At 43.5% G+C, this 26,181-nt stretch overlaps 1 protein-coding gene across 3 annotated transcripts in view; it reads right to left on the bottom strand.

The window, feature by feature from the left end:
* Nucleotides 1–15,631, bottom strand: part of LOC130290669 (ligand of Numb protein X 2-like) — a 100,916-nt gene extending 85,285 nt beyond the window's left edge. The window contains exon 1 of one of the 3 annotated variants that reach the window (XM_056538607.1): nt 15,576–15,631. The gene's annotated coding sequence lies outside the window, so the exon portion shown is untranslated. Of the gene's footprint in view, nt 1–2,335; nt 2,451–3,528; nt 3,549–15,575 lie in introns of those variants that run through there. The other 2 variants (XM_056538611.1, XM_056538606.1) reach the window with 2 other exon arrangements.
* Nucleotides 15,632–26,181: the final 10,550 nt, after the last annotated feature.

Below are 26,181 nucleotides of genomic sequence, written 5' to 3'. Positions count from 1 at the left end.
ACATGGGGACTGATTTCAAACGGGGTGCCACGTGCATGATCACGGGCGTCCCAGCGGCGGGACTCCCGCGATCAGGCATCTTATCCCCTATCCTTTGGATAGGAGATAAGATGTGTAAGCACCGGAGAACACCTTTAAAAGGGGTACTCCACTGGGAATTTTTTTTTTTTAAATCAACTGGTGCCAGAAAGTGAAACAGATTTGTAAATGACTTCTATTAAAAAATCTTAATCCTTCCAGTACTTATCAGTTGCTATTATGTTTCACAGGAAGTTCTTTTCTTTTTGAACTTTCTTTCTGCTTGATCACAGTGCTCTCTGCTGACACCTCTGTCCATTTTAGGAACTGTCCAGAGCAGGAGAGGTTTTCTATGGGGATTTGCTCCTACTCAGCAGAGAGCACTGTGGTCAGACAGAAAGGAGATTCAAAAAGAAAAGAACGTCCTGTGGATCATAACAGCAGCTGATAAGTACTGAAAGGATTAAGATTTTTTTAATAGAAGTAATTTACAAATCTGTTTAACTTTCTGGCACCAGTTGATTTAAAAAAAAAAAAAAGTTTTTCAATGGAGTACCCCTTTAAATGCCTGCAGAGGTCGGTTCTACTACAGTACAAGTAACACCTAGAAAGAAGCAAATCTTGTTCTATATCTCTCACCATATACATTGCACTGCTGTGCCGAGATTAAAAATACTAATGTCAAGTGTCACATATGAAAGATTCGGTTCACATATTGTTTTTTAATTCGCACTGAGCATATAAATGCTACTGGCACACAAGCAAAACATATCTCTAGGCCCCTATGTACATAGTGTATGCCGAGTGTCCTTTTAGCACACACAGGGCTGGTAGAATTGATATTCTGGCACATGTAAAAACTGCAGAAGTCACAGCACATTGCTGCATGGCAGCGCTTGACAAATCCCAGGTGCCAGGTCACCATGGCAACTAAGAATTTCACTCTGGCGCCTAGGTTGTCAGCCCTGTGACCTGTGTACATGAAGTTGCCCGATGGCCAGGATGACAGCTTGGACTTTTGACGCTCTCAACATGCACAACCTTTCCTGAGGTATTCCTCTTGCCTTCTGGGATTCATTACGTGTGAAGGACAAGAGCGTCAGCCAATAAGAATAGTCAGAACTGTCTGTAATGAGGCCTGAAATAAGGGATGAGGGTCAGAATGACGCCGATGGACAATGGTATATCCTAATGAGCTGTCCGTGAGGGCATAATACTGAAGCCTTTCCCATTGTTGGGATGACTAGCCTGAACCACAGCACACTGCTTTCTAAGAAACTCACCCCTTCCTGACCATTGACATACATTTATGTCATGGGTCGTCTGAAGGAGTATGACACGCTCCTGGGAGCCCGCATCATACTTGGCAGGTACAGGCTGCTATGTGCAGCGGGCACCTGCCGTTAATGTTGTCAGTCATTTAGACATCGCAACATTTAAGCAGTTATGGCATGGAGGTCCCATCGCGCCCCTTCCCCCACTGCCTCTAGGCTTTGGTGCCGGCTGTCAGTCAGCAATTGATACAGTTTTAGGTAGGCTGTGACGAAAGAGTGCAGATTTCATAGATCAATGTGATGCTAGAGGGGGTGTTCAAAATAGATAATCCACAACACATTGGTTTTGTGACCTCACAAAATCTGCCACATACTGGAAAGAGATTGAGATTGGAGTTATTGATTCTTCCTGTCAACCTTTGTCAGACAAGATCCTCATGAAATAAAAATAATTAGTATGATATAGTGCACATTTTATCAATTATCAATTATTGCACACAAAAATTTGGCATTAAAAAGTTGCACATTTTTGTGCACCAATTTTTTATGTAAAACACAGGGAAAGTTGCAAATGTTTACGCAAAATGGGGCTTAAACAAAAATTTTCAATCTTTACACTAAAGCCTTGATGAAGTTTCCCAATTGTATTTAAGTTGTAAAATTAATATGATGCTGGAGCCCATAAAAAAGAAGAAAAAACAAACCTACCTAGCCCCAGTCCTCCACAGCTTCTGTTTAGCTTTATCTGGTCCTCCAATCTTCTATCTTTTTCCTGCTTCTGGGACGAGTGCTGGGTGCAGGACCTGCCAGCTCAGCCAATGACTGGCCGCAGTGGTGTTTTATCTTAGCTAGTGTTAGGCAGAACAGGCAAGTCACCAAGTACTCATCTTGGAGGCAAGAAGTCGACAAAAGATCGGGGGGACTGGACGTAGCCAAATGTGAGCGACGTGGGGCCAGTGGGACACCAGGGCTACTTAAGGATATAGTTTTTTTTTTTTCTAGGACCCACCACCAAATAGATTTTTATACTAGCAACGGAATACCTCTTTAATGCCCGATCAGATACCCTGGAATGCCCAGCCAGCACCTCCTCTTGGAGAAAATCTTAGATAGCAGTCCTTAAATAAATGCAAGATAATATTTTAAAAGAAATTAGAAGATAACCATCACTTACACAGTGCGATTTACATTTACCAGTTATGCAACACTACAGTATGAGCTCACAGACAAGCAGTGCTGGATTGTTTACACCTAACGCCCTATAGCTATTACATTCCTTCACTGTATAGATAGAAAGTACTGAGGATAAGTTTGTTTCATTTGCAACCAGTGTGAATAACATTTTACGTATGGGCAGAGACTTGTTATTGAAATAAAAACAGCTTATATGTACATTCCTGGCTTCCTGCAGGTCTTCGGTGTTGGGGCACCCCGTCCACAGGTTGGTGTCTGCCGAATCTGAGAAGACACTCTTCTTTCCAGTGCTGCAGACATCAAGTTATAGCGTTGCTCCACCAGTCAATGATCGCAGTGGTGTCCCACCTCAGTCAGTGATTGGGGGAGTTGTGCTATGAGATACATCACTGCAGATGCTACGCTCTGCAGCTCTGGGAGAAGTAGAGACACTGGCCTGTGGATGGTACACCCGGCCACCAGGAGACCTGTGGGGAGCCATGAAGGTATGTATAAGCTTTTTTTTCTTTTCTTTTTTTTTTTAGCAAGCCTCTACCCATAGGTGAAATTTTATTAACACTGGACAACCCTTTTCAGTACAAGTTATATATTTCCATATTTAAACATTGTAGTGAATTTTATGTGGTGTGCCACTGTGGTGAAATGGCGGGACCACGGGTGTTGCGGTGTGAATGGTGGGATCAGATGTTATTAACCTGAGGGTCGGATGGTATTAACCCGTGTGTGTTCGTGACATCAGTGAGGTTTTCGGGTTCTGGAACACCACACGCCTGGATTCTCCGCTATCCCATGGGCTAGTAGTGAATTAAGAGTCCACAACCACTTCGGGTCAAACGGAGGCTTTACTGAGTAGAAGACAGGTGTAATTATCTTCACAGCTAAGGCCAGATTTCCCAGAGAGGTGGCCAATACCCAGAGGACCCCGCAGCTTGCTGGGCCAATACTTGTAATAAACTTGCTTTGACTTGTAATTAGACTTGACTTTGACTTGTGCAGGACTTGACTAGTTTCAGTGACAGCAGACATAGACTTGTAGACTTACTGGATAGACTTTAGCTTTGTGGTCTTCCAAATGCTGAACACTTGTCCTGAGATCTCTGGTAGCTTCCTCAGCAAAGACTTGTTCTCAGATTAGATGGTAAGATCCAAGAGAGCGAATTGCAAATGGCCACCCCTTTATATAGTGGGGGGCTGGACTAAAGCCCATTGGTCAAGCTGTGGGTCATAGGTTAAGCTGGTGCTCTCTGGGAGAACATGTGACAACAGATCATGTGACTGCATAACATGTGACAGACTTACTCACAGGTCCTTGAGATCTCCCACAGGTCATGTATACTATCTAGACATAGGTATCCTGTCTATACATTAAAGTGACATACACACCATATACAACAACAGGGAGGGGAAAAAAAAAGAGGAGATCCTGCAGGGGAGCCCCCAGTTCACTGAGGGACTCAACCTGACAGTGCCTACAGGTAGTATAGGACCATGTACCTGTACTGGGACATTACATTTATGTGTTGGCAAACTACATATCAGTAATAGCTGCAATGGGACATTCCATAACAGATAATAATATGTTATTATACCAGCAACTTAAAGAAACACTCCAGGATTTTTTTCTTTTTGTATAGGTAGTGCAGCATAGGCTATTATTAGAGATGTAGAGGTCCTTGCTTATGAGTTGTGTACACCCATTTTGGCTGATGTGACAGGCAAGGGTTTTAAGCCATACTAATTCCTATTTAATAACATAAATGATTTCCTTGCTGCCAATACTTCCCATGAATGCACTGGCTTTACAGAGAGAGGGGGTGGTACAATTCACCTAATGAGGCCAACCTAATCACAGGGCTAGACTCTAGCAAGCAGAAGCCTAAACTGCAGAGACTCATAAATGGGTAAGTGTCAGTTCACACTACAAGCAGTTTTCATGCATGATCTTAATATTGCCATGAGGACAAAGTGATTCAACCGATAATCACAACTGAGGAGTTTCACAAAGATTTGAAATCTTAAGGCTGTGTTCAAACATTGCACTTTAGTGCATTTCTGACAAGTTTTAACAGCATCCTGGCCCGTGTTTTTGCTGCGATCTTCCAAAATTTGCTCAATTGCAATAAATAGCACAACTTTTGTAGTGATTTTAGGAAAATCTAAGCAAAAATGCATCAAAAATGTAATATGTGAACACAGCATCAGGTGAGGCACATAACTACTATATATACTGATCCCTTTGAGATAGCAGCAATATACAGATAGAGCTGCATGGGGATGTTTATGATGTCATCTTGTAAGGCCGGGCTCACACAACAGAATTTCTGCACTGAATTCTGCATGAATTTATAACCAATTCACTTCAATGGAATTCCTGTAGGGAAATTCTGCAGCTGAAATTCTGCTGTGTGAATGGGACAGCAAAATCCTATTGAAGTGTATTGGCTATAAATTTATGCAGAAATTCTGCTGTATGAATGCGGCCTAAGTCAGCTGAGACACAATTTCTTAGACACATTAAAGGAGTAGTCCGCCCACAGAAATCTTATCCCCTATCCAAAGGATAGGGGATAAGATGTTTGATTGCGGGGGTCCCGCCACTGGGATCCCCCGCGACCTCCGTGCAGCACCGAGCATTCTAAACAGTATGTTTAGAATGCTGGGTTTCCGCAGTCAGAAACGTGGCGTCATGCCCCCTCCCATAGACATGAATGTAGGGGGTGTGGCGAAACATCACAAGGTGGTGTGGTAGAGGGTGTGGTGCAAAGGGCAGATGGAATTACCCTAGGGGCAGATGGCATTAGCCCCTTGTATTTGTGATACAGCTCCTCCAGGGCTTACATGAGGAGACTAGCAGGGAGCCCATAGGTCACCCCTGGGATCACCTGGTCACTGGTAGCTCCTGGGCAACAATCACATGGTACATTTCTTAAAGCAACAACACTATATAAAACATAGCAAAACATATATACAGGGGAGGGGGGGGGGGAGAAACAAGCACAAGGGGCCCAGAGGACACTGAAGAGAGGACACCGGACAGGGCAGCAAGGGTACGGGGTAATACCTCCCGTACGGGGCCACCACAGTGGCATGACGTGATATCACATCTCCGGCAGTACATCCCCCTGATCACGGCATCTATATGGTTAATTCTGCCGAAACTGGCGCAATCCTGGTCTCCGTGATTGACAGCTGAGTCCCACCGCAGATCTCCTGCAGTGCATCACGCTGTGCAAGAGTTCGCTAGGACGTATGCATACATCCTGTCGCTCGAACATGTCATAAGCTGGGAGGTATGCATACATCCTGGGGCGGGTAGGGGTTAATGGGGTTGTCCCCATTATTGGCTGATCACTGCGGGTTTAGCAGCTGAAACATCTGGCAACCAGTTAATAGCCGAGGAAAACGTCGAAAAAATGTGGTATTACATGGCCAGCACTGAAATGTGAAGGGGTTATCCAGTTATAGAAAAAAAGAGCTAATTTCTTCAAAAAGGCAGCACCATACCTGTCCGGTTTGTGGAATTGTGTGTTGTATTACAACTTGGTTATTTTCACTTCAATTGAAGTGAGCTGCAATTCCACACACAACTTGAGGACAGGTGTGGTGCTGTTTTTTTTAAGGAATCATTTTTTTTTTTTTTTTTTTTTTTTTTTTTTTTAACCCTGTATAACCCTTTCAATGCCTGGCAAAAAAAATGAAAAAAAGAAAAGGAAACAAAGACTGTACTGTATTTTCCAGAGTTGGGGCTGTGATCTCCATGGCTCTAAGCTCTGGCTAATAGTGGGTGGGGTCTTAAGAAAGGATCTCACTTTATGATGTCCTTGTATACTAATAGGCTATATTCACATGGTGGAATGTCCTCATGGAAAATTTTCGTGTGGACATTTCACAGACAACAGAGCGCTGGTAGAACATGCAGGTGCTCGAAATGCGCCATCTCAGACTGAAATGCATTTCCTTGTGGAATCCACAAATACAGTGAACAGGTTCAATCAGGATTTCCGTACAGATAATGCTGCCGCGGAAATTCTGCCGTGTGAAGAGAGCAGCAGAATCCCATTAAAATCATTGGGACTCTGCAGCCGTGTAATGTCTGTGCAGAATATTCATGCGGAATTCTGCCATGTGAACATACCCATACACCTCACGGGTATGTTCCCATAGCATAAGAAATACATTTTTTATTCCTACATCTTTTTTTATGTGTTTTGAGTGTTTTTTCTTTGTAGTATAACACAATATAGTATGCAAAGAATACACCACAATAAAATATCACATCATTTTTTTTTTAATTTTCCCCATGATATGCAAATCAGCAGCTTGAGGGAATGTTTACACATCATATTTTTCCCAAAGGGAAAAAAATCTGATGCATATGCTGACATTTGAAGTGCATGTCATTTATTAAGGCATATTGAAAATGCTTGACCAAAAACATTTGTCACAATGCAAAAAGGGAACAATAATATGGGCACAGTACTCTGCATAAACTTCAGTATACATTTTCCATTTAAATCAATCATCTGCCAAAAATACACATAAAAAATGCTGTGTGAAATATGTGGACTTTACTGAAAGCATAGTGTGCTACATTGGGATATGCCAGGGCCATGCTAAATGTGATATGGAGAGAACCCAAGACTATTGAAGGATAGGATTAGGGTTAGCATACTTACATTGTGTGCTCATTTATCTGTTTAAATAGATTTAGAATTTATACAGTACACTCTCATGGGCTGGGTTGTCACTCCATTTATTTAACTTTTAGTAAATATAGCTCTAGTATGTGTTTTATAATGTTTGTTATTTCATGTATGTTTACTGCTTTCCCAGACTGTAAAGTGATTCAGAATACACAGATGAATTGTAACATTATAACCACCAGTATGATACTATGTAGGTCCCCTCTGTTCCACAAGACTTCTGAAAAGGTCCTGTGGTATTTGGCACCAACACATTAGCAGATACCCACCTATCTAATGCCATACATTGCTAAGGCCAAAGACTGGCTGCAGTGGCACAAGCTACATAGCGACTCAGGTCATGTGACACAAAGATTTTAGAAATCCAACGTTGCTTGTAAGGTTAGTTAATGATGTTAGATATGAAAGTATGACCATGACACAACAGTCGCAAAAAGTCCATCTTTAATGCATTTTTGGTCGCACACACGTTTTTCATTACTGACCTGAATGCAACTTCTATTTTTTAACAGCAAAATTGCTTTCTAAGGCTGCATTCATACCTTGTTTTTTACATTACGGGTGCTGGATCCGGCTGGGGTAGGGGCAAACCGGGCTCTCCCATACCCCAGCCGAACCAGCGCGGAAATCCATTTACTTTAATGAGCCAACCGGAGTCAAACCGTGACACCGATCGGCTTATTTTGGACCCGTATACGGTTTTGTTACCAGACCTAAAACCGTAGTATACGGTATATACTGCATATGGGTCAAAAATGAGCCGACTGGAGTCACCGTTTGACTCCGGTTGGCTCAAAGTATATGGATTTCAGCGCTCGTCTGGCTGGGGTACAGGAGAGTCCGGTTTGCCCTTCCCCAAGCACGATGCGCCACCCGTAACGTAAAAACGAGGCATGAATGCAGCCTAATATAGTGACGCAACATCAAGTCACACAGATATTTTGGTTGTGCGACAGATAAGATATGCTGTTGTAGGACACATTTCCCTGTGTTGCCCTAGCCTATAGCCAAATAAATTGTAAGGCAGGTGGTTTCATGGACTGGACTTGTTTTTCCAGTCAGATGAGACGTTTGGGGACTTTAAAAGCCAAGTCAACACCTTGAATTATTTGTCATGATCTTCAAACCATTCCTGACCAATTTTTGCAGTGTTGCTAGGGCATTATCCTGCAGAAATAGGCCACTGCCATTAAGGAATACAGCCAACTTAAAGAGGACAACTTGGTGTTCAGTAGTGTTGAGCGGCATAGGCCATATTCGAATTCGCGAATATTCGCGAATATATGGACGAATATTCGTCATATATTCGCGAATATTCGCATATTCGTTATATTCTCGTTTTATTTTCGCGTATGCGAAAATACGCGCATGCGAAAGTTAGTATATGTGGAAATTCGCATATGCGAAAATTAGCATATGTTAATTTTCGCATATGCGAATTTTCGCACGCCAGTCTCACACAGTAGTATTAGAGCCTTCTTTACACCACACAAGCTGGAAGCAGAGAGGGATGATCACTGTGATGTGTACTGTGAAAAAAAAAAAAAAAAAAACGAATATTCGTAATTACGAATATATAGCGCTATATTCGCGAAATTCGCGAATTCGCGAATATGCGATATTCGCGAATAATATTCGAATTGCGAATATTCGCGAGCAACACTAGTGTTCAGCGGTACTGAGCCACATAAAACAATTAAGGGGCCTCAGTCCTTATCAAAGTGCACGTGAACCCTTCAGAACAGCTGATCAGGAGGGCTACCAAGAGTCAACCCCCAAACAATCTAATATTGATGGCCTATCCTCAGGCTAATGGTTTAGGTAATGAGTACTTGGTACATCCTGGGATATCTGTGCATGGATGTTTGAACAGTAGGGGTTGTCTAAAAGTGTTGCTGATCATGCTTATCCCTTTATAGCAGCTATTACTCTGTGAGAGCACACCTTCAGCAGGACGATGCACCATCCACAAGAGTTGTATTCTCATGGACTGGTTCCAGAGACATCACCGTAAGTGTTCGGTTTTCTTGGCCTTCACAGTCCCCAGATGTTTATCCAATAGAGCAACTCTGGCACAAAACAGAATGAGCTGTTCAGAGCATATTAGAACCTTTATCTGATGTATTGGCAACTGCGAGAAGCTATCCAGTCCATGTGAGCCAATAGGCCATTGGTAAGTAAGACTCAGGACTTTCTGTGGTCTGCATACATTTAGTGGGATTGATCTGAGGTCTATTCATACAGTAATTGGATGTGATGATGGAGTTCATATGCACTATTTGTGTTGAAAGTGTCATAGGTTTGTAATATATCTTTTATGAACAAGCAGTGCGCAAGGACAAAAAAGGTAGCATGGCGGCTCGGTGGTTAACTCTGTTGCCTAAATCCTTGGTTCAAATACAGGCCATTGCCATGTAGCTTGTGTGTCCTCCCTACGTTTACTTAAAGGGGTTGCTCCATCTCCTTACTTATGCTTTTTCCAGCAACCGTAAGTGGTCGGGAAAGCCACAGAAGCAGTTAATTTACACAATTTGCATAGCTTTCATTGACTTTACTGGGATTTGCGCGAACAAAGTAGACCTGCGGGGTGCTCTGTTTATGTAACTCTGGAAGTCACCTGTTACATGTTCTACAATGGTATCTTGTTTTGCAGAATTGTGGAAATATCCTGTAGTTTTGTAATATCAGGACAAGCTACTTATGGTAGAATACAACATCTATAACATTACTGTAAAACTTATTTCTGCAGAGATAAACACATACCCAAATGAATAAGGGTATGTCCATATGGTGCATAATGGTGTGGAGGAGAGTGGCACAGCTTTCAATGTGCAGCGGAACAGCAGTGAAAAATGCCTGTTAAAGGGGTACTCCGGTGGAAACCTTTTTTTTTTTTTTAAATCAACTGGTGTCAGAAAGTTAAGCAGATTTGTAAATTACTTCTATTAAAAAAGCTTAATCCTTGCAGTACTTATTAGCTGCTGAATACTACAGAGGAAATTATTTTCTTTTTGGAACACAGAGCTCTCTGCTGACATGACCACAGTGCTCTCTGCTGATATCTCTGTCCATTTTAGGAACTGTCCAGAGCAGCATATGTTTTCTATGGGGATGTTCTCCCACTCTGGACAGTTCTTAAAATGGACAGAGGTGTCAGCAGAGAGCACCGTGGTTATGATGTCAGCAGAGAGCTCTGTGTTCCAAAAAGAAAAAAATTTCCTCTGTAGTATTCAGCAGCGAAGCTAATAAGTACTGGAAGGATTAAGATTTTTTAATAGAAGAAATTTAGAAATCTGTTTAACTTTCTGGTACCAGTTGATTAAAAAAAAAAAAAAGTTTTCCACCAGAGTGTCCCCCTTGAATACACGAGGGCTTGCCATAGTTTTACAGCAGCACTTTGTGATTACACCCTAAGTGTAGTATGTTTTATTAAGGCCAATTAATAAATCATTCTAACATTGTATTGCATGTCATGAAGTCAATGCGTCTTGGGAGAAGAAGAGAAAAAAAGTAATATTTGGGAGAATCACCAGGATAAGATGACTGATTTACGATCTGTGTGATACAAATCCATGAATACCAGCACACAACCTGCGTGTTAGAACAGTTTGCTTTCCTCTGGAAGTAAAATGTTTGGCGGACACACCAAATACGCATTATTGGACAGCAGACAAATTTAAAATAGTTACACGCACTACGCCCTGGCAAATTCTTACAAAGCAATATATATATATGATGTGTGGACTCAACTTACCTATGCTGGGTACTGTTGACATGCTGAGAAACTTATCACAGCGGTATAAACAATGCACCTAATCCAATAATTGCTAAGTGCCAGCTATAAATATGTCAGCAATAGGTTGATGGAGATAAAAGGATACTACATTTATGGGAATCAATGCCAAGCTCTTTTCAGGTTAAGTCACTACAAGCATGAAAAAGAACAACCTTGGTCTAGTTTCTCAAAAGTGTTCTTACATGCAGTACCAGCGGCAAAAGCTAGTGCTTGTGAATTTGATGTTTGCAGACAGGACCTGGGTGATTTAGACAGTGACATGTCCAGATGAAGCCCCAATTATCTGTGAAGCAGAAGAACTGATGCTTGCCATTCACTGGTCACTGTGGGCTTCACATGGACTTACCACTGGTAAGAACTGTCCCTGCTGACAATTAGAGATGAGCGAATTTACAGTAAATTCGATTTGTAACGAACTTCTCAGCTCGGCAGTTGATGACTTTTCCTGCATAAATTAGTTCAGCTTTCAGGTGCTCTGGCTGTGCTGGAGAAGGTGGATACAGTCCTAGGAGACTCTTTCCTAGGACTGTATCCACCTTTTCCAGCACAGCCAGAGCACCTGAAAGCTGAACTAATTTATGCAGGTAAAGTCATCAACTGCCGAGCCGTGAAGTTCGTGACGAATCGAATTTACGGTAAATTCACTCATCTCTACTGACAATACAGAATCACAAGCACTAGCTAAAGCATCTAGCACTGCATGTAAAGCTCACAAAAACTTCTTAAAATGCAATATCTGTGATGCAACTGGATATTACAAGAAGCTGTTTAGCTCTTGTGTGGCATCATTTTGTACAGCCATACTGTTAGCAGTGATCCTTAAAGGGGTACTTTGGCTCAAGACATCTTATCCCCTATCCTTTTGATAGTGGATAAGATGTTTTTCACCAAAGTAGCCCTTTAAAGGGAACCTATCACTAGCTTTTACCTATATAATTGGTGGCAACACGTTATATAGGGTAAAATAAGGTTTCTTACCATGTCCCGGTGTCCTCCTGACCATCTGAAAGTGTAGAAAATTAGCTTTGAAAGTGTCCTGTGGTGTATGCTAATTAGGCTTAAAGTGTACCTGTCAGACCCCTCCCCCCCCCCCCAAAAAAAAAAAAACTGTTATATGCTGCTCAGTACCTCATCCTGATCATGTACATTTTTATGTGTCTACGACCTATATTTTTCTCAGAATTACCTTTTATATACTTGCCATTATTACTCAGTGAGGTTTATGCAGAGGCATGGGGCATGTCCCTCTCTTCTCCTCACTGTGATGACTCCTCCCCATCCCTCACTCTGATTCACAGAGGGTCAGGTGCAAGCAGAGCAGCTCTGGACCTGCCTGCTGCCCTGTCAATCACTCAAGGTGTCCGAGTTGTGTCGATGACCACTGGACACTGCAGGACTGGTATGTGTCCCAGAAGGCAGGGGGACCCCTAGTGGCCACTTTTTGAATGGCTTTTTTCTGTATGAAATACTGAAAACTTTCTGATGAAAGCAATTGAAAAACATATTGTTTTTGCATGCTTTATAACATATCAAAAGTTATTATATCTGACAGTGCCCATTTAAGTAGTCCTCCGAGCATGTGTTCCAAATAAGTCACCATTCTCCAGGCTGTAATCACATCTACTCAGACCGTCCTCACCGCTCCCATCACAGAGATCTTGTTCAGGCCCAGAAGCTGTGATATCCCTGGGCATGAAGCAGCTTCTGGGCCTTCATGGGATTCCAACTCTGGCGACTACTTGAGCCTAATTAGTCTACAGTGCAGGACGCTTTTAACGCTCATTTTCTACATAATAGCAGGCAATCAATAGTACACTCTGACAGGGTAAGAAACCTTAAATTTCCCTAGATAACATGTTGCCATCAGTTATATAGGGTAAAACCTGTTGACAAATTCCCTTTAAGGGATCATGATTAGTAATTGACTTGACAGGTTCAAAGGGGTATTCCAGGCCAAAACTTTTTTTTATATATATCAACTGGCTCTGGAAAGTTAAATAGATTTGCAAATTACTTCTATTAAAAAATCTTAATCCTTCCAATAGTTATTAGCTTCTGAAGTTGAGTTGTTGTTTTCTGTCTAACTGCTCTCTGATGACTCACGTCCCGGGAACTGTGCAGTTCCTATGGGGATATTCTCCCATCATGCACAGCTCCCGGGACGTGACATCATCATTGAGCAGTTAGACAGAAAACTTCAGAAGCTAATAACTATTGGAAGGATTAAGATTTTTTAATAGAAGTAATATACAAATCTGTTTAACTTTCCGGAGCCAGTTAATATACATAAAAAGAGGTTTTGCCTGGAATACCCCTTTAAAGTACGGCATTGTGTGGATAGGAGATAAGTACTTAGGTATCAGAGTTCACCTTTAAGTGGTTTGTTGCAGATATTCCTTCAATAGCTGTTGGATGAACAGCTATCTCATCTGATGCTCCCATACACGTGAACATTTGGCTCAGTTAAAGGGTACCTCTCATCAAAAAAACTTTTGATATATTATATATTAATGTATGCAGAATAACTTTACAATTGCATGTTATAAAAAAATATGCTTCTTTCTATTTAATTTTCCACTTTGAAGAAATGACCACTAGGGGTCTCCCTACCAGTCCTGGCAGCAAGCATTTCAGACTCATGCTGGAGTCCTAAACGCTACGAGCTGCCAGTCTGCTTTATTCACAAAGGAGAACACTCAGAGCTGCCAGCCTGCTTTGTTCACAGCCTGTTTGGCTGTGAACAAAGCAGGCTGGCAGCTCTGAGTGTTTAGGACTCCAGCACGAGTCAGAAATGCTTGCTGACAGGACTGATCGGGAAAAATACAATAGAAAGAAGCATATTTTTCATTAACATGCTATTGGAAAGTTATTCAACATTCATTAATCTAAAATATATCAAAAGTTTATTTGATGAGAGGTACCCTTTAAACATTCATGTGTCCTGCATAGTGAAAAGGGAGATAAGCTGCTGCCACACAAATTTAGCATGATCTTACCTCCTCATAAACAAAAGGGTAGGTGAAATCCACTATGCCTGACCTTTCTCCTATCCCGACATCATCTGTCAGGGGAGAGTGAGAAGACATCTAACCAGTGGATTTGGGTGACTTTTGACTAATGTCTATGGAGCCTTTATTTTCTTTTTCCCCACTGATAACATGCATTTTTATTTGAAGTAAGCATGCATGAGAATGCTAGGGAGGGGGGTGGGAGAGATAGCTACAAGCTGGCTTTACATGCCAAAATACTATACTTGTCAAAAAATGTTCATGTCCTTGTCTTTAATGGGAATACACTACAGTTTCCATTGTGTATTGTGGAGTGTATGGTTTTGCATGTATGTATGAAGTATGCATTGATAAGCAAAATGTCACTTACTCCAAACATATTCCTTAGAAATGACCCCAATTCACCCAATTTAATAAGATTAAAAGAAATCTATGATCATAATGATCCCCCTCTGAGAAAGATACATCATGTGACCATTCCCTAGGAGCATCACTGTGCTTTACCAAATGCTGTACACCAATCACATAGGCGAAAAATTTATGATGAAGTGTCAGCACCTTTGTCTAAGCGGTGGGCGCTCCCAAATACACCATCTCACAGCAATGCATTTCCATGTGGACTCCTCAGAAATAATAGACATGTCTAATCTTTCTGCGGACTCCGGAATCTGGATATCCACTGCAAATACATCCGCCATGTGCCAGTGTAACAGAATCTCACTGAAATCCAAGCGAAATTCCACACGGGAATTCCATTGTGTGAGAATGGCCTAATAGAGAGGTCAGCACCAGGTGTTTTAGAAAACCCTTTTAGAACAGGTACAATGCTGGGGTGTGACAGGCACAGTCTGTTGGGATATATTTAGCTACAGATACATGTGACTTTATAGTCCCTGGTACATGTTACATAACATACCAAGAAGAAGAATAGATATAGAATAGAATAGAAAACAAAAAAAGAAAGTCATAGAAGAAGGTGTAGAAAGTGACTGATTTACAGTAGTGTTCAGACACAATAGGACTGATGGCCGGTAAACATATCAAGTTCGCTGTCACATGACAGCCAAGACCAGTGGTCGGCAACCTGTTGTCGGGTTGGGAGATGTATTTTCCCGACAGCTGGAATGCACAGGTTGCCATTCACTCAAACAGATTTTTCATACACACATGCTGGGAGTGGTAGTTTTGCAAGAGCACAGGATACAGCTCATTGGACTAAATCCATAAACCTATAGGAACGCCGGTCCATACAGTCTGGAGAAATGTCCCATACTACAATTATGTCGTAAGAAAATAACAGGACTCCAGACCTGTCATAGCAGCAGCAGCAAGTGAGCGAACGACTTAGGCGTAGAACGACTTTCCCATACTGGCCCATATGACAAGCACAGGTAGCTGGGGAACTACACGTCACAGCATGGCCTGCCCTCATGACAACACCTGGAGCCTATGGTAAACAAATGGGAGCGTAATCCAGCTTCTTCCTGCAGCCCAGGGCTGGTGGGAGGGGGACCACCGCAGCCACCGCATTGTCCCCTGTATAGAATAATAACGTATATATAGAAATATTCTAGGTGCTTACCTGGTGCGACAGCTGCTTCAGCCGGGAAAGTTCCGAGAGCCTCACCTGGGTGGAGGGGGAAGTGACTCACACACCGGGGGAGGAGCGGTAACCTGACACAGGAGAGCATCCAGCTATGGTGGAACTCACTACAGACACATATGGCGTCCGCTCACCTGTATACCACATACAGCAGGTCTCCATGGTATCCAATCACATGACTGCACTCATTGTCCACTCACCACTAGGAAAGTTACAATCTGAATTATATTGTCTCCTACTATATGCAAAACGTGTTTCCCGGGCAAATTTTTGCCGTGTGAACACAGCCTAAGCCTTCTCCACCTAAGCCTTTTCAGATCTATTCCTAGCTTTGTTTTCAACAATTGCAATTAAAAACAGGAACATGTGAACACAGCCTTTAAGCCCAAACAGGACCGATATACTGTGAGGAAACATAGCCTTAGGGTTGATATATGTGTTAGCTATCATATATATAGCAGTGTTTTCCAAACAGTGCACCTCCAGCTGTTGCAAAACTACAACTCTCAGCATGCCTGGACAGCCTTTGGCTGTCCAGGCATGCTGTGAGTTGTAGTTTTGCAACAGCTGGAGGCACACTGTTTGGAAAACACTGATATGTAGTGTGTTTAAGGCTGGCTTCACACCACGATTTGACCTTCCGATGCATAGATACAATTTCGGAAGCTCAAATCGCCTGAAACGTATCTGTGCAGGGACAGGTACTGACAGATACGGAGCCATTAAAGGGGTACTTCACCCCTAGACATCTTATCCCCTATCAAAAGGATAGGGGATAAGATGTCTGATCGTAGGGTTCCCGCCGCTGGGGACCCCCGCAATACAGCATGCGGCACCCACCTGTTTCTGGTCCGGAAGCGCTGAAGGGTCTGGGTCCCGACCACGGAAACGGAAGTTCGTGACATCACGCCTCCGCCCCCATGTGACATCACGCCCCGTCCCCTCAAGGCAAGTCTATGGGAGGGGGCGTGACGGCCGCATCGGCAGGACCCCCGCGATCAGACATGTTATCCCCTATCCTTTGGATAGGGGATAAGATGTCTAGGTGTGGAGTACCCCTTTAACTATTATGGGGCTGCGGACCCGATCGTAGTCTGATAGTGACTACGATCTGGTCATTTTCTCAGCATGTCAAATTGCTGACACGGACTGAAAATCGTGGTCTGACATGCTGAGAAAATGACCAGATCGTAGTCACAAGCAGACTACGATCGGGTCCGCAGCCCCATAATAGTGAACATTGCAAAAAAAGGGTTAATAAATGTGATTTAATCCCTTCCCTAATAAAAGTCAGAATCACCCCCCCTTTTTCCATTGAAAAAAATAAACTATGTAAATAAAAATAAATATAAATACGTGGTATTGCCACGTGTGTAAATGTCCGAAATATAAAAATATACTGTTAGTTAAACCACACAGTCAATGGCGTAGACGTAAAGCAGTTCAAAGGTCCAAAATAGCGTATTTTTGGTCCCTTTTTATACCATTAAAAAATTTATAAAAAAGTGATCAATAAGTCTAATCAAAACAGAAATGATAAATTATCGCACATACCGCCCCGTATGCAGATGCAGAAGAGGACATTTTTAAACGTATACATTTTCCTGCATGTAGTTATGATTTTTTCCAGAAGTACGACAAAATCAAACCTATATAAATACGGAATCTTTTTAACCGTATGGACCTACAGAATAAAGATAAGGTGATTTTTAAGGGTACGTTCCCACACGGCGTATTTTGCTGCGTATTTGCTGCGTATTTGGTGCTGCGTATTTTCCTACCCATTGACTTCAACAGAGAAAATAAAATACGCAGCAGCAAATACGCAGCAAATACGCCGTGTGGGAATGTACCCTAAAAGGTAAAGAGGAAAAAAGGAAAATGCAAAAACACTGAGTCCTTAAGGGTTAAAAAGTCCTACTCTTCATGTGTGAATAAGTGCTCCACAAGACATTTTTCACCTATATCCAACAAAACATTAAAAAGGTAAATTTCTACTAGTGGTGCACCGAAAATGTGGGATGTGCTTGGCCAAAAAAACGAATCCAAAGTGACTTGCTTCACCCACTTTATGAAACAAAAACAAAAAATGAACTGATTTTGCTGGATATCCCTTAACACGATAACTAACTAAATAACTAACTACAACTCCCAGCATGCCCTGACACAGACTATGGCTCTGCAGCTAACCAAAATTACGTCTCTCATTATGTTGCACTAATTATAGTTTTGCAACAGCTGGAGGTCCACAGCTTGAAGACCACTGCATTACACAGTCATATATTCTTGCTAGAACATGCTGAAGGTTGTAGTACATATAGTACAACACCTATATAAGAAATGCACTGCATGATAGGAGTGGTTGTACCTTAAAGAGTACCTGTCACCAAACTAAACTTTTAATATATTGTTCCTTATGTAATTATACAGGGTGGGCCATTTATATGGATACACCTTAATAAAATGGGAATGGTTGGTGATATTAACTTCCTGTTTGTGGCACATTAGTATATGTGAGGGGGGAAACTTTTCAAGATGGGTGGTGACCATGGTGGCCATTTTGAAGTCGGCCATTTTGAATCCAACTTTTGTTTTTTCAATAGGAAGAGGGTCATGTGACAGATCAAACTTATTGGGAATTTCACAAGAAAAACAATGATGTGCTTGGTTTTAACGTAACTTTATTCTTTCATGAGTTATTTACAAGTTTCTGACCACTTATAAAATGTGTTCAATGTGCTGCCCATTGTGTTGGATTGTCAATGCAACCCTCTTCTCCCACTCTTCACACACTGATAGCAACACCGCAGGAGAAATGCTAGCACAGGCTTCCAGTATCCGTAGTTTCAGGTGCTGCACATCTCGTATCTTCACAGCATAGACAATTGCCTTCAGATGACCCAAAGATAAAAGTCTAAGGGGGTCAGATCGGGAGACCTTGGGGCCATTCAACTGGCCCACGACGACCAATCTACTTTCCAGGAAACTGTTCATCTAGGAATGCTTAGACCTAGCACGTTCCCTGAGTTATTCCAGCAAGATGGTGCACCACCACATTATGGGTGTCAGGTCCGAGCATTCCTAGATGAACAGTTTCCTGGAAAGTGGATTGGTCCTTAGACTCCACTCGCTGGCACAGCCCGCATCATCTGCCTCACAGGACCAGCGGATCTACTACATCTCCTGCTCCAGACCACCGTGGTATTACGGATCTACTACCACTTGGATACCTGTCGTCTGCGGTGAGTCTAACAACATGCTGGTGTTGCCCCATACTTTTTATTTTCACAATAGGTAAATGGAAAAAAAGACCCCCAAAATTGTAACGCAAAGTACGGAAATACCCCATATGTGGACGTAAAATGCTCTGTGGGTGCACAACAAGGCTGAGGAGTGAGAGCGCACTATGTACATTTGAGGCCTAAATTGGTGATTTGCACAGGGGTGGCTAATTTTACAGCGGTTCTGACATAAACGCAAAAAAAATAAATACCCATGTGTGACCCCATTTTGGAAACTACACCCCTCACGGAATGTAACAAGGGGTATAGTGAGCCTTAAAACCCCACAGGTGTTTGACGAATTTTCATTAAAGGTGGATGGGAAAAGGAAAAAAAATGTAACTAAAATGCTGGTGGTACCCTAAATTTTTCATTTTCACAAGGGAAAATAGGAAAAAAAAGCCCCCCAAAATTTGTAACCCCATTTCTTCTGAGTAAGAACACACCCCATATGTGGATGTAAAGTGCTCTGCGGGTGAACTACAATGCTCAGAAGAGAAGGAGCGCCATTGTGCTTTTGGAGAGAGAATTTGTCTGGAATTGAAGGCCATGTGCATTTACAAAGCCCCCTTGGTGCCAGAACAATGGACCCCCCCATGTGACCCCCTTTTGGAAACTACACCCCTCATGTAATGTAATAAGAGGTACAGCGAGCACTTATGCCCCACAGGTGTATGACAGATTTTTGGTACAGTGGTCCGTGAAAATGAAAAATGTTATTTTTCATTTGCACAGCCCAATGTTCCAAAGATCTGTCAAACACCAGTGGGGTGTAAATACTTACTGCACTCCTTATTAAATTCTGTGAGGGGTGTAGTTTCTAAAATGGGGTTCACATGTGGGGGGGGTTCCACTGTTCTGCCACCAGGGGGGCTTTGTAAATGCACAAGGCCCCCGACTTCTATTCCAACCAAATTCTCTCTCCAAAAGCTCAATGGCGCTCCTTCTCTTCCTAGCATTGTAGACAACCAGCAGAGCACTTGAAGTCCACACATGGGGTATTTCCATAAGAAATGCTCCCCAAAAACCATTTCAGCAAAATTTGCTTTCCAAAAGCCAAATGTGACTCCTTCTCTTCGGGAGTTACAAATTTTGGGGGACATTTTCCCCTACTACCCCTTGTAAAAATTTCAAATTTGGGGAAAAACCAGCATTTTAGTGAAAAAAAAATGTATTTACACATCCGACTTTGGCGAAAAGTGCGGGATGTTAAGGCTCACTGGACCACTTGTTACGTTCCTTGAGGGGTGTAGATTCGGAATAGGTATGCCATGTGTTTTTTTTTCGCCATTCTGGCACCATAGGGGCTTCCTAAAGGGGACATGCCACCAAAAAAACATTTCAGAAAAACTCACTCTCCAAAATCCCACTGTTGCTCCTTCCCTTCTGAGCCTTGTAGTGCATCCACAGAGCACTTGACATACACATGTGAGGTATTTTCTTACTCGAGAGAAATTGGGTTACAAATTTTATGGTGATTTCTTGTAAAAATTCAAAAACTGGGTAATTTTGAATACTTTGAGGGGTGCAGTTTTTATAATGGGGTCATTTATGTTGTATTTCTAATATGAAGGCCCCTGAAATCCACTTCAAAATGGAACTGGTCCCTAAAAAATTAATATTTTGAAAATTTTTTTACAAATTGGAAAATTGCTGCTGAACGCTGAAGCCCTCTGATGTCTTCCAGAAGTAAATACATGTCAACATTATGATGCAAACATAAAGTAGACATATTGTATATGTGAATCAATGTATAAATTATTTGGGATGTCCATTTTCCTTATAAGCAGAGAGTTTCAAAGTAAAAAAAAAAAAAGCTACATTTTCTAATTTTTTTAAGTAGAATATGTCATGAAAAAACTATCTCGGAATCAGAATGAAAAGTAAAAGCATTCCAGAGTTATTAATGCTTAAAGTGACAGTGGTCAGATGTGCAAAAAATGCTCTGGTCCTTAAGGTGAAAATGGTCTGGGTCCTTAAGGGGTTGTGTATTCTCCTACCCAGATCGTGAAGGAGAGAAGTTCCTGCACCCAAGTAAGATAATGCCCCCTTTCTCCCTTCCTATCTGCCCCCAGGCCATGTCACTTTTTGCTAGTCCTACATTAGCTGTTAGAAGATCAGGGAGCATGTATTTTGGAGGTCTTTATATATCCAGCTTGTATACTCCCTGATCTTATGAAGCAGTAAGTCCTGCAGTGGTCAGGCCCCTCTCATACTCGGGCCCTTGGGCAGTGCCCGAATGCCCAATCTGTCAGTCCACCCCTGGACAAAGCTCAGGAAGTGCATGTGGGGTATGGCAAGGCACAGCTCTTGAAGGCTTCAGTGACCTCAGCCTGCTGGGGAACGCCCTCTTTCTCCTGCCGGGAGCTCACACAATGTGAGCATAGGCGTGCGCATGGGGTGTGTCGGGTGTGCCTGGGCACACCCTAATCCAGCCCAGGCTCCCGTCACATTCGGGACATCCAGGGAGCGTAGGAACCGGGGGGACACATCCCACCCAGAAAATCATGCAGGGGGACAGATCATGGGGGAAATCCCCCCCAGTTCTGCCCGCAGACTTTGCTGTATTATATGCTCCCTGGGTCTATTTAACCCAGGGAGACATTCATAGCTGGTCACTCACGGCCGGAGCTTCTGGACTGCGTGCGCACACAGTTCAGAGAAGGCCGTGACCTCTTCCCAGACGCAGGCGCCGATCATCAGCGCCTGCACTGTGGAGAAGAGAGAACGCGGCCCGGCTCTTCTGGAGATAGCTGCGTGGGACTAGGTGAGATTTTTTTGTTATTTTTTTCGGTACTCTCTGGGATGGGGAATTGTGTGGGGTGGTGACTGAGGGGGAGGGGGGTTAGGGCAAATGGGGCTTTTAGTCACAATACACAGTGTTACTTCACACTCTACTGGACCCTTTTCACATAGACACGCTATAATGCAGTTACTTCTGTGAATGTTTATTACTGCTCTTTATTTTGCAGTCCAATTATATGTGAGTTAATGTCCTTTGTATGTTTAGTTCACAAATAGAGCAACTGATGGAGGGCACTTCATACAATCATAGATGCAGAGCCTCTAGTGCAGTGGTCTCCAACCTGCGGACCTTCAGATGTTGCAAAACTTCAACTCCCATCATGCCCGGACAGCCAACGGCTGTCAGGGCATGCTGGGAGTTGTAGTTTTGCAACATCTGGAGGTCCGTAGGTTGAAGACCACTGCTCTAGTGTTATTCAAAGTGCATATATAATTAGGTGTTACTGTTTTTTTGTGTAAACTGCGCATTCATAAACATAAAATGCATAACTTTGCCTTGATGTCAGGACCCTTCTTGTATAATTGCACAAAGTCCTGTGTATTACATCGGGTCCCTATATTAGCACCAGGTAATGTATTCACTGTTCACTTTATTGCAGATGTCCCAACACTGCGCTATTGCACTAGTGCCCGTCACTCCATTTCCTAATCCACATATGTACACAGCTTCCTTTGTTATGCATTGGCTGCAGATTGTATAACACTATGCCATTGCACTTCGCTGTTTCCTAGGTAGTGGTAGCTGGTTTCAAGTATTTGGGCTCCGTTCACATTGCCATAGGTGATCCTACATGCTTTAATTAATCAGGGATCACGTTGTAGCGTGTATTCTTCTAATATCGCTTCACCAGCCACCAGTGACGGGCACTAATGCAATAGCGCAGTGTTGGGACGTGAACAGTGAATTCATTACCTGGTGCTAATATAGGGACCCGATGTAATACACAGGACTTTGTGCAATTATACAAGAAGGGTCCTGACATCAAGGCAAAGTTATGCATCTTATGTTTATGAATGCGCAGTTTACACAAAACGTGAAACAGTAACACCTAATATAAGTCACCCTATATATGCACTTTGAATAACACTAGAGGCTCTGCATCTATGATTGTATGAAATGACTCGATCAATTGCTCTATTTGTGAACTAAACATACAAAGGACATTAATTCACATATAATTGGACTGCAAAATAAAGAGCAGTAATAAACATTCACAGAAGTACTGTAACTGCGTGTCTATGTGAAAAGGGTCCAGTAGAGTAAGTGTGAAGTGTCACTGTGTATTGTGATCTGACTTTGCCTACATGCTATCTACCTAGCTATCAACTACCAATCCCCACTATCAACTGACCTAGCTAACTAAAAACCAACCTACATACCTTATAGACACTGATTTGAATAGAGACCTTCCATATGATAAGATATACCTTTTATTAAGTTCCATTTAAATATTGACTTACACTACAAAATAAACAGGCTATCACCTATGGTTTAGCATGCATTTATCATATTGCACTTGAGTATACGTAGTCTCTCAGGATAAACTCCATATAAAGTGAAAAAACTGTATAAAAACACACAAGATATATACACAAACAATTCCAACGGGAGGTATGGTCCAGGTTTATCTTCTATTCTGTTCTCACTATCGGTCAGAGCTGAGGTTTTTCTTGTTACATGACATAAATTCCTTTATGTATTAATGTTCTCATTAATGCCACTGTTCACACGTAACTCTGTTTATTTACTGTATCTGACGACATTCATTCTGGGGATAAAGGAATTTATGTCATGTACAGAACAGTGTTACGCCGAGCGCTCCGGGTCCCCGCTCCTCCCCGGAGCGCTCGCAACATCCTCGCTACTGCAGCGCCCCGATCAGATCCACTGACCGGGTGCGCTGCGATACCGCCTCCAGCCGGGATGCGATTCGCGATGCGGGTGGCGCCCGCTCGCGATGCGCACCCTGGCTCCCGTACCTGACTCGCTCTCCGTCGGTCCTGTCCCGGCGCGCGCGGCCCCGCTCCCTAGGGCGCGCGCGCGCCGGGTCTCTGCGATTTAAAGGGCCACTGCGCCCCTGATTGGCGCAGTTGTTCTAATTAGTGTGTTCACCTGTGCACTCCCTATGTATACCTCACTTCCCCTGCACTCCCTCGCCGGATCTTGTTGCCATCGTGCCAGTGAAAGCGTTTCCTTGTGTGTTCCTAGCCTGTGTTCCAGACCTCCTGCCGTTGCCCCTGACTACGATCCTTGCTGCCTGCCCCGACCTTCTGCTACGTCCGACCTTGCTCTTGCCTACTCCCTTGTACCGCGCCTATCTTCAGCAGTCAGAGAGGTTGAGCCGTTGCTAGTGGATACGACCTGGTTACTACCGCCGCTGCAAGACCATCCCGCTTTGCGGCGGGCTCTGGTGAAAACCAGTAGTAACTTAGAACCGGTCCACTAGAACGGTCCACGCCAATCCCTCTCTGGCACAGAGGATCCACCTCTTGCCAGCCGAATCGTGACAGTAGATCCGGCCATGGATCCCGCTGAAGTTCCACTGCCAGTTGTCGCCGACCTCACCACGGTGGTCGCCCAGCAGTCACAACAGATAGCGCAACAAGGCCATCAGCTGTCTCAACTGACCGTGATGCTACAGCAGCTACTACCACAGCTTCAGCAATCATCTCCTCCGCCAGCTCCTGCACCTCCTCCGCAGCGAGTGGCCGCTTCCGGCCTACGACTATCCTTGCCGGATAAATTTGATGGGGACTCTAAGTTTTGCCGTGGCTTTCTTTCACAATGTTCCCTGCACTTGGAGATGATGTCGGACCAGTTTCCTACTGAAAGGTCTAAGGTGGCTTTCGTAGTCAGCCTTCTGTCTGGGAAAGCTCTGTCATGGGCCACACCGCTCTGGGACCGCAATGACCCCGTCACTGCCTCTGTACACTCCTTCTTCTCGGAAATTCGAAGTGTCTTTGAGGAACCTGCCCGAGCCTCTTCTGCTGAGACTGCCCTGCTGAACCTGGTCCAGGGTAATTCTTCCGTTGGCGAGTACGCCATACAATTCCGTACTCTTGCTTCTGAACTATCCTGGAATAATGAGGCCCTCTGCGCGACCTTTAAAAAAGGCCTATCCAGCAACATTAAAGATGTTCTGGCCGCACGAGAAATTCCTGCTAACCTGCATGAACTCATTCATCTAGCCACTCGCATTGACATGCGTTTTTCCGAAAGGCGTCAGGAGCTCCGCCAGGATATGGACTTTGTTCGCACGAGGCGTTTTTTCTCCCCGGCTCCTCTCTCCTCTGGTCCTCTGCAATCCGTTCCTGTGCCTCCCGCCGTGGAGGCTATGCAAGTTGACCGGTCTCGCTTGACACCTCAAGAGAGGACACGACGCCGCATGGAGAATCTTTGCCTGTACTGTGCCGGTACCGAACACTTCCTGAAGGATTGTCCTATCCGTCCTCCCCGCCTGGAAAGACGTACGCTGACTCCGCACAAAGGTGAGACAGTTCTTGATGTCAACTCTGCTTCTCCACGCCTTACTGTGCCTGTGCGGATATCTGCCTCTACCTTCTCCTTCTCTACTATGGCCTTCTTGGATTCCGGATCTGCAGGAAATTTTATTTTGGCCTCTCTCATCAACAGGTTCAACATCCCGGTGACCAGTCTCGCCAGACCCCTCTACATCAATTGTGTTAACAATGAAAGATTAGACTGTACCGTACGTTATCGCACGGAGCCCCTCCTAATGTGCATCGGACCTCATCACGAAAAAATTTAGTTTTTGGTCCTCTCCAATTGCACTTCCGAAATTCTCCTTGGACTACCATGGCTTCAACGCCATTCCCCAACCCTTGATTGGTCCACAGGAGAGATCAAGAGCTGGGGTACCTCTTGCTTCAAGGACTGTCTTAAACCGGTGCCCAGTACTTCCTGCCGTGACCCTGTGGTTCCCCCTGTAACCGGTCTCCCTAAGGCTTATATGGACTATGCTGACGTATTTTGCAAAAAACAAGCTGAGACTTTACCCCCTCACAGGCCTTATGACTGTCCTATTGACCTCCTCCCGGGCACTACTCCACCCCGGGGCAGAATTTATCCTCTGTCCGCCCCAGAGACTCTTGCTATGTCTGAATACATCCAGGAAAATTTAAAAAAGGGGTTTATCCGCAAATCCTCCTCTCCTGCCGGAGCTGGATTCTTCTTTGTGTCCAAAAAAGATGGCTCCCTACGTCCTTGCATTGACTACCGCGGACTTAATAAAATCACGGTAAAGAACCGCTACCCCCTACCTCTTATCTCAGAACTCTTTGATCGCCTTCAAGGTGCCCACATCTTTACCAAACTGGACTTAAGAGGTGCTTATAATCTCATCCGCATCAGGGAGGGGGACGAATGGAAAACTGCATTTAACACTAGAGATGGACACTTTGAGTATCTGGTCATGCCCTTTGGCCTGTGCAACGCCCCTGCCGTCTTCCAAGACTTTGTTAATGAAATTTTTCGTGAT

Source organism: Hyla sarda, chromosome 9, assembly GCF_029499605.1.
Source record: "Hyla sarda isolate aHylSar1 chromosome 9, aHylSar1.hap1, whole genome shotgun sequence".
NCBI classification, from domain to species: Eukaryota; Metazoa; Chordata; class Amphibia; order Anura; family Hylidae; genus Hyla; species Hyla sarda.
This window is presented reverse-complemented; position numbering and strand designations above follow the sequence as displayed.